Raw genomic sequence first — 10,922 nt, 5'->3', positions numbered from 1 at the left:
TATGGCTGGGGTGACTGGAGTCCTTGATGATCCTCCCCGCTTTCCTCAGGCACCGCTTCCTGTAGATGTCTTGGAGGGAGGGAAGCTCACCTCCAATTATCCGTTCAGAGCACCGCACTACTCGCTGGAGAGCTTTGCAGTTGTAGGCGGTGCTGTTGCCATACCAGGTGGTGATGCATACAGTGAGGATGCTCTCAATGGCACAGTGATAGAAGGTCCTGAGGATGCGGGGGCTCATGCCGAATCTTTTCAGTCTCCTGAGAAAGAAGAGGCGCTGCTGCGCCTTCTTCACTGTTTTGTTTGTGTGTACTGACCACGTAAGATCCTCAGCCAGATGTACTCCAAGGAACCGGAAGCTGCTCACTCAACAGCAGCGCCGTTGATGGTGATGGGGGTGTGTACTTCTCTGCACCTCCGAAAGTCCACTATCAACTCCTTTGTCTTTGCGACGTTGAGGGTGAGATGGTTGGCTTGACACCAGTGGGTCAGGGCGCTGACCTCCTCCCTGTAGGCCGTCTCATCACCGTTGGTGATAAGACCCACCACTGTAGTGTCGTCCGCAAACTTCACAATGATGTTGGAGTTGTTAGTGGCTGTGCAGTCGTAGGTGTAGAGTGAGTACAGGAGAGGGCTCAGTACACACCCCTGTGGAGCACCAGTGTTCAGTGTAACGTGTGATGAGGTGACATACAGGAAGCTAAGGATCCAGCTGCAGAGGGAGCTGCTCAGTCCTAGATCCTGCAGTTTCCTGTCCAGCTTCGAGGGAACGATGGTATTGAATGCTGAGCTGTAATCTACAAACAGCATCCTCACATACGTGTCTCTCTTCTCCAGGTGTGACCGGGCAGTGTGTAGTGTCAGGGCTATGGCATCATCAGTGGACCTGTTGTGGCGGTATGCGAACTGTAGAGGGTCCAGTGAGTCGGGTAGTGCAGAGCGGATGAAGTCCCTGACCAGCTTCTCGAAGCATTTGCTCACGATGGGGGTCAGGGCTACAGGTCGCCAGTCGTTTAATGAGGAGATGGTGGAGGATTTGGGTACAGGGACGATGGTGGCCATTTTGAAGCAGGCTGGGACTACAGACAGAGAGAGGGAAAGGTTGAAGATGTGCGTGAACACTCCAGCCAGCTGAGCCGCGCATGACTTGAGGACGCGGCCGGGAATCCCGTCCGGACCAGTAGCTTTGCGCGCGTTCACCTTCCCGAAGCACCTCCGCACATCCTCCTCAGACACAGTGTGCGCACTGACGTCATCCACGGTGCGCACACTGTCCGGTCTCATGGTGTTCGCTGTGTCGAATCTAGCGTAGAATACGTTTAGATCCTCACACAGAGAGGCCGTGGTCTGCGGTGTGCTGGTTTTCCCTCTAAAGTCTGTGATCGTGTTTAGTCCCTGCCACATACTCCGAGGGTTGTCAAACTGTTGCTCCACCCTGTCCCTGTACTCACGTTTGGCTGCTTTGATCGTCTTCCGGAGTTGGTAATGTGCGTGTTTGTAGTCCGATGTGTTCGCGGAGGCAAAGGCGGTGCTCCGTGCCGCCAGTGCTGCGCGAACATCTCCGTTAATCCAGGGTTTTTGATTTGGGAAGGATTTAACTGTTCTGGATGGGACGACATCTTCCACGCATTTCCTGATAAATCCGCGTGGAAGATGTCGTGGGAGATGTGTGGGAGACTATATTCTGTTACTGCAACAGCACAAAAAAAACCCCCCACAAATATAAATGTTCTCAAAAATGTTAAAGGCAGCTTTAACGAATTCAATCTTATTCAGACATTCTGTATCAAAGGCTGAAGGCCTCCTGAAATGACTTTTGCCCAGGTCAGTCCGGGCTACAGCTGTGATCCGATTTTAAGTCGTAGGCAGCGTGAATACAACTTCTCATTCATCTTTTTCCCCCTAAAAATCCTCACTTTATTAAATCAGCAACGTAAACAAGCCACAGGAATGTCAATATACAATAATTCATCCTATAAAATCTCATGTGTGATTGGCTATCTAAGGTTGACTTTGAGAAGGAACGTTCGGATCTCCATTGGCCTTAAGGTCACCTCCCACGTGGACGGGTCTTGAAATGTCTTCAGCAGCGGCTTTTCTCCTGGAAAACAGACACATTACGTGAGCACAAACGACACAAAGTGTTTTTAGTTGGCTAATCTTTAAACACACCAGCCGTGACACGGGTCAGTGATCAGCAACCAAGTCTCCTCACAAGGAACAAAATAACATGTTGAGCTCCAGAAACACCTTGTAGTATACATTACATTATGAAGCATATCAATCTGTTTATGACTCTTTATAGCTCCCTGCTGGCTTAATTAGCACCTGCAGGGAAACTGTTAAGTCGATGACTACAATCAGAGATTTAAAAAGGCATCAGCAGATTTCTGTCAGCCCAGCGCTCCTTCAGTGCATGGTCACCTGCCAGATGTTGAAAAATCCAGATGTTGCCAGTCTTTATATTACTATATAAAATATTATAAATAATGTAATGAAATTGTGACAACACTAAACGAAGGCCAAAATCTGCAAATATCAGGGAATCCTCGCTATGGAAGTGTGATTGAAGAGCAGTGTACTACAAAGCCAGAATAACGGATTACTGAATAATGTTAAGTGCCGTATATGTTTGCAAATATGTTTCGTATTGAAGCCATACATTTAAAAAAAACACTGACTGAAGCGCAGACTGTGCACTTCATTGTCACTGGATTATAAATGTATTCAGTTGGTGTTTATGCAAATGAGATGCAAATGAGGAGACTTCACTCAGGCAAGTCTGCTGGACCAGACGGAGTGAGTCCCCTCGTCCTCAAGACCTGTGCCCCCCAGCTGTGTGGAGTCTTTCATAAACTGTTTATGCTGAGTCTGAGTCTGCAGAGGGTCCCGGTGATGTGGAAGACATCATGCCTCGTCCCTGTACCAAAGACGCCACGTCCCAGTGGCCCCCAGGATTACAGGCCCGTGGCACTGACCTCCCATATCATGAAGACCCTGGAAAGGCTCATCCTGGACCAGCTGCGACCCATAGTAAGACCACACCTGGATCCCCTTCAGTTCGCTTATCAGCCTCGTCTCGGAACTGAGGACGCCATCATCTACCTGCTCAATCGTGTCTACACCCATCTGGACCAGCCGGCGAGCACTGTGAGGGTCATGTTTTTTGACTTTTCCAGTGCTTTCAACACCATCAGGCCGACCGTCCTGGGTGATAAGTTAGCAGCGATGCAGGTGGATGCTTCTCTGGTGTCCTGGATTGTTGATTACCTGACAGGAAGACCACAATATGTACGTCTCAGTGTGGGTCTGACAAGGTGATCAGCAACACAGGGGCACCACAGGGGACTGTCCTCTCCCCCTTCCTCTTCACCCTCTACACCACAGACTTCAGCCACTGCACAGAGACCTGCCATCTTCAGAAGTTTTCTGATGACTCTGCGGTGGTTGGATGCATCAGCAGGGATGATGAGACAGAGTACCGGGCTGTGGTCGACTCCTTTGTCACGTGGTGTGAGCAGAATCATCTGCAGCTCAACGTGGCAAAGACCAAGGAACTGATCGTGGACTTCAGGAAGACCAGGAAACACTTGACCCCTGTTTCAATCCAGGGGGTCAGTGTTGACATTGTGGAGGACTATAAATACCTTGGAGTACACATTGACAATAAACTGGACTGGGCTAAAAACACCACGGCACTTTACAGGAAGGGCCAGAGTCGTCTCTATTTTTTGAGGCGACTGAGGTCCTTCAACATCTGCCAGAAAATGCTGAGGATTTTCTACGAGTCTGTTGTGGCCAGTGCGATCCTCTATGCTGTTGCATGCTGGGGGAGCAGGCTGAGGGTCGCAGATGCCAACAGACTCGATAAACTGATCCGTAAGGCCAGCAATGTTGTGGGGATGGAGCTGGACTCCCTCAAGGTGGTGTCGGAGAGGCGGATGCTGTCCAAGATAAAGACTATGTTGGATAACACCTCCCACCCACTCCATGACATGCTGGTCAGTCACAGGAGCTCGTTCAGTGAGAGACTGAGATTACCGAAAAGCACCACTGAACGACACAGGAAATCTTTCCTGCCTGTGGCCATCTCCCTGTACAACGCATCCACCTAACACACTGTTTGCTGCTACAACTACACATGTTTCTTTTTCAGCTATTTATTTATGAGTGACTTATGTTTGTATGTATATATATGTATATATTATACTATTCTTAGTTAGTGTATTGTCTGTCTTGTCTTAATGTTGGTTTATAATGGAGCACTGTAACAAAAAATTATTTCCCCCAGGGATCAATAAAGTATTCTGATTCTGATTTATATACTGCTGCTACATTTCCTTCACACAGCTGGAACTGCAGCTACGAGCGCACAGAACACGCATCATTTAATCTATTAAATTATTTTCACTTTGATCTGACAACAAACCAAAGTGATTTCCACAGAAGTTCATACCTGGTCTCTGAGATTTTACCACCGACCTCCAAAATGCACAAAGCTCAAAGCAGCTGAGTTGGAATCCATATTAAAATACGCCCGAGGAGACGACATTCATTGAAATTTAGCCAAATTTAAATCGAGTCAGACTGGAGAACACATCCAGCTTTGAATCTAGGGTGACGTTCAGAACTGCAGTGGTGAACTAACTGACACAACACTGGTGTCCTGTACCTTTCTCAGGAGTCCAGTCAAAACGTTTCATCTCATCTTTCCACTGATTGGCCGACAGGTTCAACTCAGCCACACCCAGAACCTCCAGAGTTGAAAACAGCTTCTGCACAGACAGGAAAGACGATGGGATTAGTTACAGCAAAACGACATTCCACTGGATTGCAAACGATAAACGACTGAATGACAGATGATCGTACGGTCGCTTTGAGTGTAACAAGGTTTAAATTGTGTCTGACCTGCAGGTTGACTGTGACTGGCTGAGAGCTCACTTTGCTCTCTGAGCTCTGGTACTGATGCTCCAGTCTCAGCAGCACTGAGTCTTCATCCCACTGACTGAGTGTCAGCAGGTGGACAGCAGGGGGCAGTGCAGCCAGAAGCCCTGAGAACTAAAAGACAAAGACCCCTCACTCACAGAAACCATGCCTTTAAAAAAAAAAAAAAGATTTAATGTAATCCAACCACATTTTCTATAAAATTACTATATAAAGTTGATATGAATTTCAACCAATCACTGGCTCTGAAAACATGTCAGCAGCAGTTGCCGCTAAAGGCAACACAGCTTAGCTCAGTTCCCCTGAGAGCGAGTGAAACCATGTCTAAAAAATGCAAATATGTACACAGCAGGACAGAAATGGGTTATAACCAGCAGCATAGACAGTTGGAGACAATGACTCAAAACAAGCAGCAGACTCTCACAGGAACAGCCTGCAGTTTGTACAGTGCAGGTCACAGCACTGTACAAAGCTTTTCTTAAGCTTACACACAGGAGTTTAAGGTGTTTGAACAGGAACCTGCAAGATGGAGGCCAGCTGGTTCTTGCACTGCTAATATTTCAAACACAGATCACATCACCGTGACTTCTGAAACCCGATTAGTGAAGTGTGTTAATAACATGTCTTTAAAATACATGCAGTATTTGTACAAGTACTGTACGAATGTGCACGTGATTGGGTGAATGAGTAGAAAGGCGCTATACAAGTACCAATCCGTTTATCATTTACATACCTCCAGCTGAGTGTTTGGCTTCAGATCTCCATCAGTAAACGTAAGCAGCGGCTGCAACACCATCCCCTCTGCGAAGGGGCGGTGCGTGTCGGCAGCAGTCTGCGGGGGATCGAGGGTGAGCAGGAGGCGGCCGCGGACCACCAGCCCGTCTGGGAAGATGCCAGAGATCTCGTTGAGAGGTTCACCAACACCACGGAAATCATCGTGGCGCAGCCGGCGGTGGAGCTGAGGGTGAGGAGGTTGGATAGAGAGACTTTAATAAGAACTCCTTGTGTGCGCTTAGATGGGGTCAACATGCTAATGGTAATGAGCTACGACTTTATGCCTCACCATGATCTCCAGTGAACCATTCTGGATGCTGCCTCCACCCTGAGAGCGATCCGTTACCACAGTGAGTTGGTCCACATCATCCTGAAGACACACAAGTGAAAGGAAAACATCACTTGTGATAATTCATAGAACTGACAGTCAATGCTCTTTGTTGCTTGTCTCTCCAAATGGAAGCTAACAAACACACAAACCTTGATATAAGCGCGAGAGTTGATTGGGTAGTAGTTTCCAGCAATGGGCTCTGACTGTTGCAGGTTCCAGGTGGGCCGGAAGTCTTTCCTGTTTGGGGGGGATGGGACACACACACACTAAGTGTACAGAATTAGATTCTTTTAATGTAAAACTATCACATAACTGTACAGCTGTCTTACTTTGTATATAATCTGTAAAATACCATCCAAAACAACTGCAACAACTTTAAAAGGTTAAAATGCATTTTCCATCATCAAAAAACAAAAAGCAAACTCTTACTTCCTCTGCAGAACTTCTCTGCCGTTGGAATCAGTGTAGAAATATTCAGAGGTTTTGATGCTGGTGTCCAGACGAGTGATCACCTCCTTCCCCAGGCTGTCACTAAAAGGTCAAGACAGCAAGTGTGACGTGGGTTAAAGGTGGGTGGTGTGGGGAGCATTTTGGCCAGGATTCCTCACTTTTCCTTGAATTTATTTCTCTCGCTCACAAATAAAAAAATAAATAATTATGAGCTAAATCTATTCCCCAGTGGGTGTGCATGGAATCTTATGGTCTAAAATTCCCTCTTTCCATGTATTTATAATCTGACATGGGGAAAAAGATAACGGCGATCTAAGCCAATCACTTGCTATGATATGAGGAAATATTTAGAAGGGCAAAGCTCTGCCACAATATTGCCCCATATGAGGTTTTTCTCCCCTGAAAGATCAGTTGACATTAAGACACTGAGCTTTTAGAAAGGTTGAAGAGAACAGAAATTTCAACAACCACTTATCTCTAAAAACATCTCCATTACATATGTAGTGTGCACGTGTTAAACTCACTCTATCGGCACAGGTCCCACAGTCCACTCGAGCTCCAGAGCTCTGCTGTCAGCATAGAGACGAACCACCTGAGACACCCAGGGAGCAAACCACTGCCTCACCTCCTGCACCACTGACGTCTGAGGATGAGAGCATTGCAGTACAAAATTAGACGCTGCATATTAGCCTCTAAACAGGGAGGTAAAACATGTTGGCACGTTCATTCTGACACCCACACATATAAAATGACAGCAGCCTATAATTTAGAAGTAAACTGAATAACAGTGTAAAAACAAAGCTTTGCTATGAGGAATCTACGTCTGGATACGAGCAAACATCTCTACCTTAATGATCTCCGTCTTGGCCGTCCGGCTGATGATGAAAGGTGTGGAAGAGTTGGGTCTGAAGATGTAGGCTCCAGAAGGCTGCTTGCTCTCTCATACTTGCTGCTGGCACACATACTGACCTGGCAGTCCACCGCTTTGCCACTAGCATCTGACACGCTGTACACTGTTCCATTGACCGGCAGCTTGACGGGCCAAGTGACGGGCCGAGCGAGAGGGTTGTACACATTGACTGAGAACTGAATGACAGACAAAAAACAAGCGAGAGAGAGGCAGCGTGAGCATTCAGTCTTATCTGTAATTACACAGAATGTATTTACAATAACTGTAGCCCAGGTTTTTTAGGCTGTACACCTTGAATACACTGTTTGTTCCGAGGATAAATCTCAGAGGGTCAGAGTGTTCAGAATTACATTTAAGATGACATAATATGTTTTTTTTTATTATGTTACTGATGGATGGTTGTTTAACATGGTTTAAATGACAGGATCAGTACATGTACAAGTAAGACTTATGAGCAAAACCTTCAGATTTTAAAGCTGCGACTCTACCCGCTTGCTGTTCAAATGTGTTGATGCATCCTCAGTCATCCAGGTAAGGAACTCTTAAAAATTAATTCTGTTCATCTGGACGTAGAGTTTTCAGTGGGACAAACATTTCGTCACTCATCCAAGTGACTTCTTCCATTTCAGCTGACCGCAGGTTTCACTGATCACATTAACTGGGTGGACCATCACATTAGGTTCACCTGGGAGGTTATGGCAGGTTAGCCTTCTTAGACTGTGAGATTTACACCAGTAAAGGGGGACATTTAAAGTTGATGTGCACTGTAAACAAATGCTCACGGGTGAGTATTTAAGGTTTGACTCTCATCATCCACTGGAGCACAAACTGGGTGTCATCAGGACGCTACAACAGACACAGCGGCCAGGGAAGTAGAAGAACATCACATCATGAAGGCCCTGAGTAAATATGGTTATCCCAGCTGGACTCTTGTCAAAGCTTGGAGGCGCCAATCAATTCAGGAGAGAAGCAAAACTGCTGCCTAAGCGAAAACCCTTAGTGATCCCGTATGTGTCAGGAGAAGCAGAACATTTGAGATACATTGTTTTTCTAAACACCGGGTCTCGGAGGCTTTTAAACACCAAAACACACAATGCAAAAATTGGTCCACCCCAAGGATCGGGTCCCCCGACACAAACAGAGTAACATAGTGTACGCTGTTAAGTGCCAGGAGGATTGCCAGGATTTATACATCGAGGAAACCAAACAACCTCTGGCGAAGCAGTTGACTCAACACAGAAGAGCCACCTTGTCAGGCCAGGACTCCGCAGTCTATTTACACCTACAGGCCAGTGGACACTCTTTCAATGATGTACACATCCTGGACAGGGAGGAACGCTGGTTTGAGCAAGCAGGCCAGGAGGGGGCCTAAGGGTACATCTTTCACCATCTTACAATGCTGTGACTGCAGCCATTCCCCAACTTTCAGTGAATGGTACTCATGGTCGTTGATCAGTGATTGTTGATCAATGGTCATGACAATTTGCATATTAATGATCAAGAAACTGACCTCACAGCAGATTGCACAATGACTGAAACCAGCCCACTGAAGGAACAAATGTACTGTTTATAAGGTTGGGGAAACCTGCGTCAGCTGAGTCTGAAGAATTCACTTGGATGAGTGACGAAACGTTTCTCCCACTGAAAACGTCACGTTCAGATGAACAGAATCAACCTTTTTGGGATTGCTGTTCAAACCTTTTACCAGTGGGTGGTAATCAGACAGATGACTTAAATAGGACTCTAAATTGGGCTGCACCAGTGCAAAGATTACTAAGGATTTCACTCTAAATCATGTAAATCTACTTTATTCAATTCCAAAAAATAAAGATGAGTTGGAAATGAGTAAAGCGGGTCCCCTTCAAAGTCTATTTTCTGTGTTTTTTACCTTCTTGCTGGATTCAGTGAGAGGACACACGCTGACGTTGAGGTTTTCACAGTAGATTCGCTCAGCAGACAAGCCGCTGAGAGCAGCCAGACTGTTACTGACTAAAACCTGAAAGAGAGACAACAGTTAGACAAGAAACCTGTGCAAGAAAGTTTGGACTGAAGAACACTTTCTGCTAAAGACATGATAATATATTTTCCTGTACAGAAAATGACAAATTTAGCACAAGTAACTTCTGTTGGGTAAGACAATGTACTGTGAAGCCTGGAGTACCTGACAGTGTTGCCAGCCGTTAGCAAGCTTCCTGGCGTAGTCATTTGCTACGTGTTGCTTTTCTGTGCCCGACACAGCGTCATGGTGCTGAGCCACAGCCATGGCTTTCTCTACCAACGAAAGCAGCCGTCACTCAATCTCTTGTCTGACATCCAATTGGTCTTAGTAACACAAATACAACTTTTAAAAAGTGTCCATATTCTCTACCGGTTCACCAATTCACAGTTGTGGGGAGGCTGGAGCCCATCCCAGCTCTCCTACATCCTGGACAGGTGCATCACAGGAGTAGCACATGAAGACAGCCAACCATTTATGGTCATGCTATTACATGTTAACCTAATACGTAAGTCTTTAGACTGTGGCAGGAAGCCAGAGTACCTACAGTATGCCTATGCAGAACCCACTAAGGAGACACAAAAAAGATTCAATCAAATCTTACTCATGGTCTGGCTTCTGGGTGTCTGAGAAATCTTTGAATTCCTCAGGGAGGTAAGCTTGCACTTCTTCACGTGTAAGCCAGATGCACTGAGACCCCAGTCCAGTGGCAAGAAAATTTGTCCATGTTGCAATAATGCGGCTCACTGTGGACTGGTGTATGTTAAATCGGTGTGCCATGTCCCGCTCCTTCAAACCAACTGACAGGAAAACCAGGAAAAGAGAAAAATCGTCAATTGGCTGTAGCAGCTGCCTCTGGAAGGTGAAAACAAAAGGGAAAATGTTACTCCTTAAGCTATGAACTAGTAAAATTATGCTTTTCTTGGCTAAATGTTTTGCAATGGTTAGGCATACCATACTGTACCATGGGGTAAACAATGAGGTGCTGTAGTGCACAGGTGTACATCTTTACAGTATCTGACAGAGGCCCTGGTTCAGAAGATCTTAAACTCCCAGTTTGAAGTGAAGACAGAGCTGAGTGTAAAAGCAAAGATCTCAATTTACTGTCTGAGCTACGTCCTTATCTTCACCTATGGTCATAAGCTTGATTTAAAGATTGAAAGAACGAGATCACGGATACAAGCAGCAGAAATAAACTTTCCCTGTCAATCTTTTCTGTTCTGCGAGAGCAGACATCTTCTTTTCTTTCTTTTTTTTTTTAAGTAGAGCAAATATAACTGTGCTTTAAAGAATATGATTGTTTCCTTGCATGACAAATGGAGATGAGTTCTCCGTCATAAATGGTGTGGTCACCTGCAGGTTGAAGGTCATTGCAACTCCAACCCACACCCACTGCTACTGTACTTAAAAGAAGTTAGGACAACATTAAAGACTTTGTTCAGGTAATTGCATTTGGATCACCTAAATCATGCCTGGACTGACAAACAAATCATCCTTATAGATGTTACAACATGCCAAGC

At 45.8% G+C, this 10,922-nt stretch overlaps 1 pseudogene; it reads right to left on the bottom strand.

Moving 5' to 3' along the window:
- Nucleotides 1-1,966: 1,966 nt before the first annotated feature.
- LOC145429572 (lysosomal alpha-mannosidase-like) lies at nucleotides 1,967-10,625 on the bottom strand (annotated as a pseudogene).
- Nucleotides 10,626-10,922: the final 297 nt, after the last annotated feature.

Source organism: Astatotilapia calliptera, chromosome 6 (assembly GCF_964374335.1).
Source record: "Astatotilapia calliptera chromosome 6, fAstCal68.1, whole genome shotgun sequence".
In the NCBI taxonomy this organism is placed as follows: domain Eukaryota; kingdom Metazoa; phylum Chordata; class Actinopteri; order Cichliformes; family Cichlidae; genus Astatotilapia; species Astatotilapia calliptera.
This window is presented reverse-complemented; position numbering and strand designations above follow the sequence as displayed.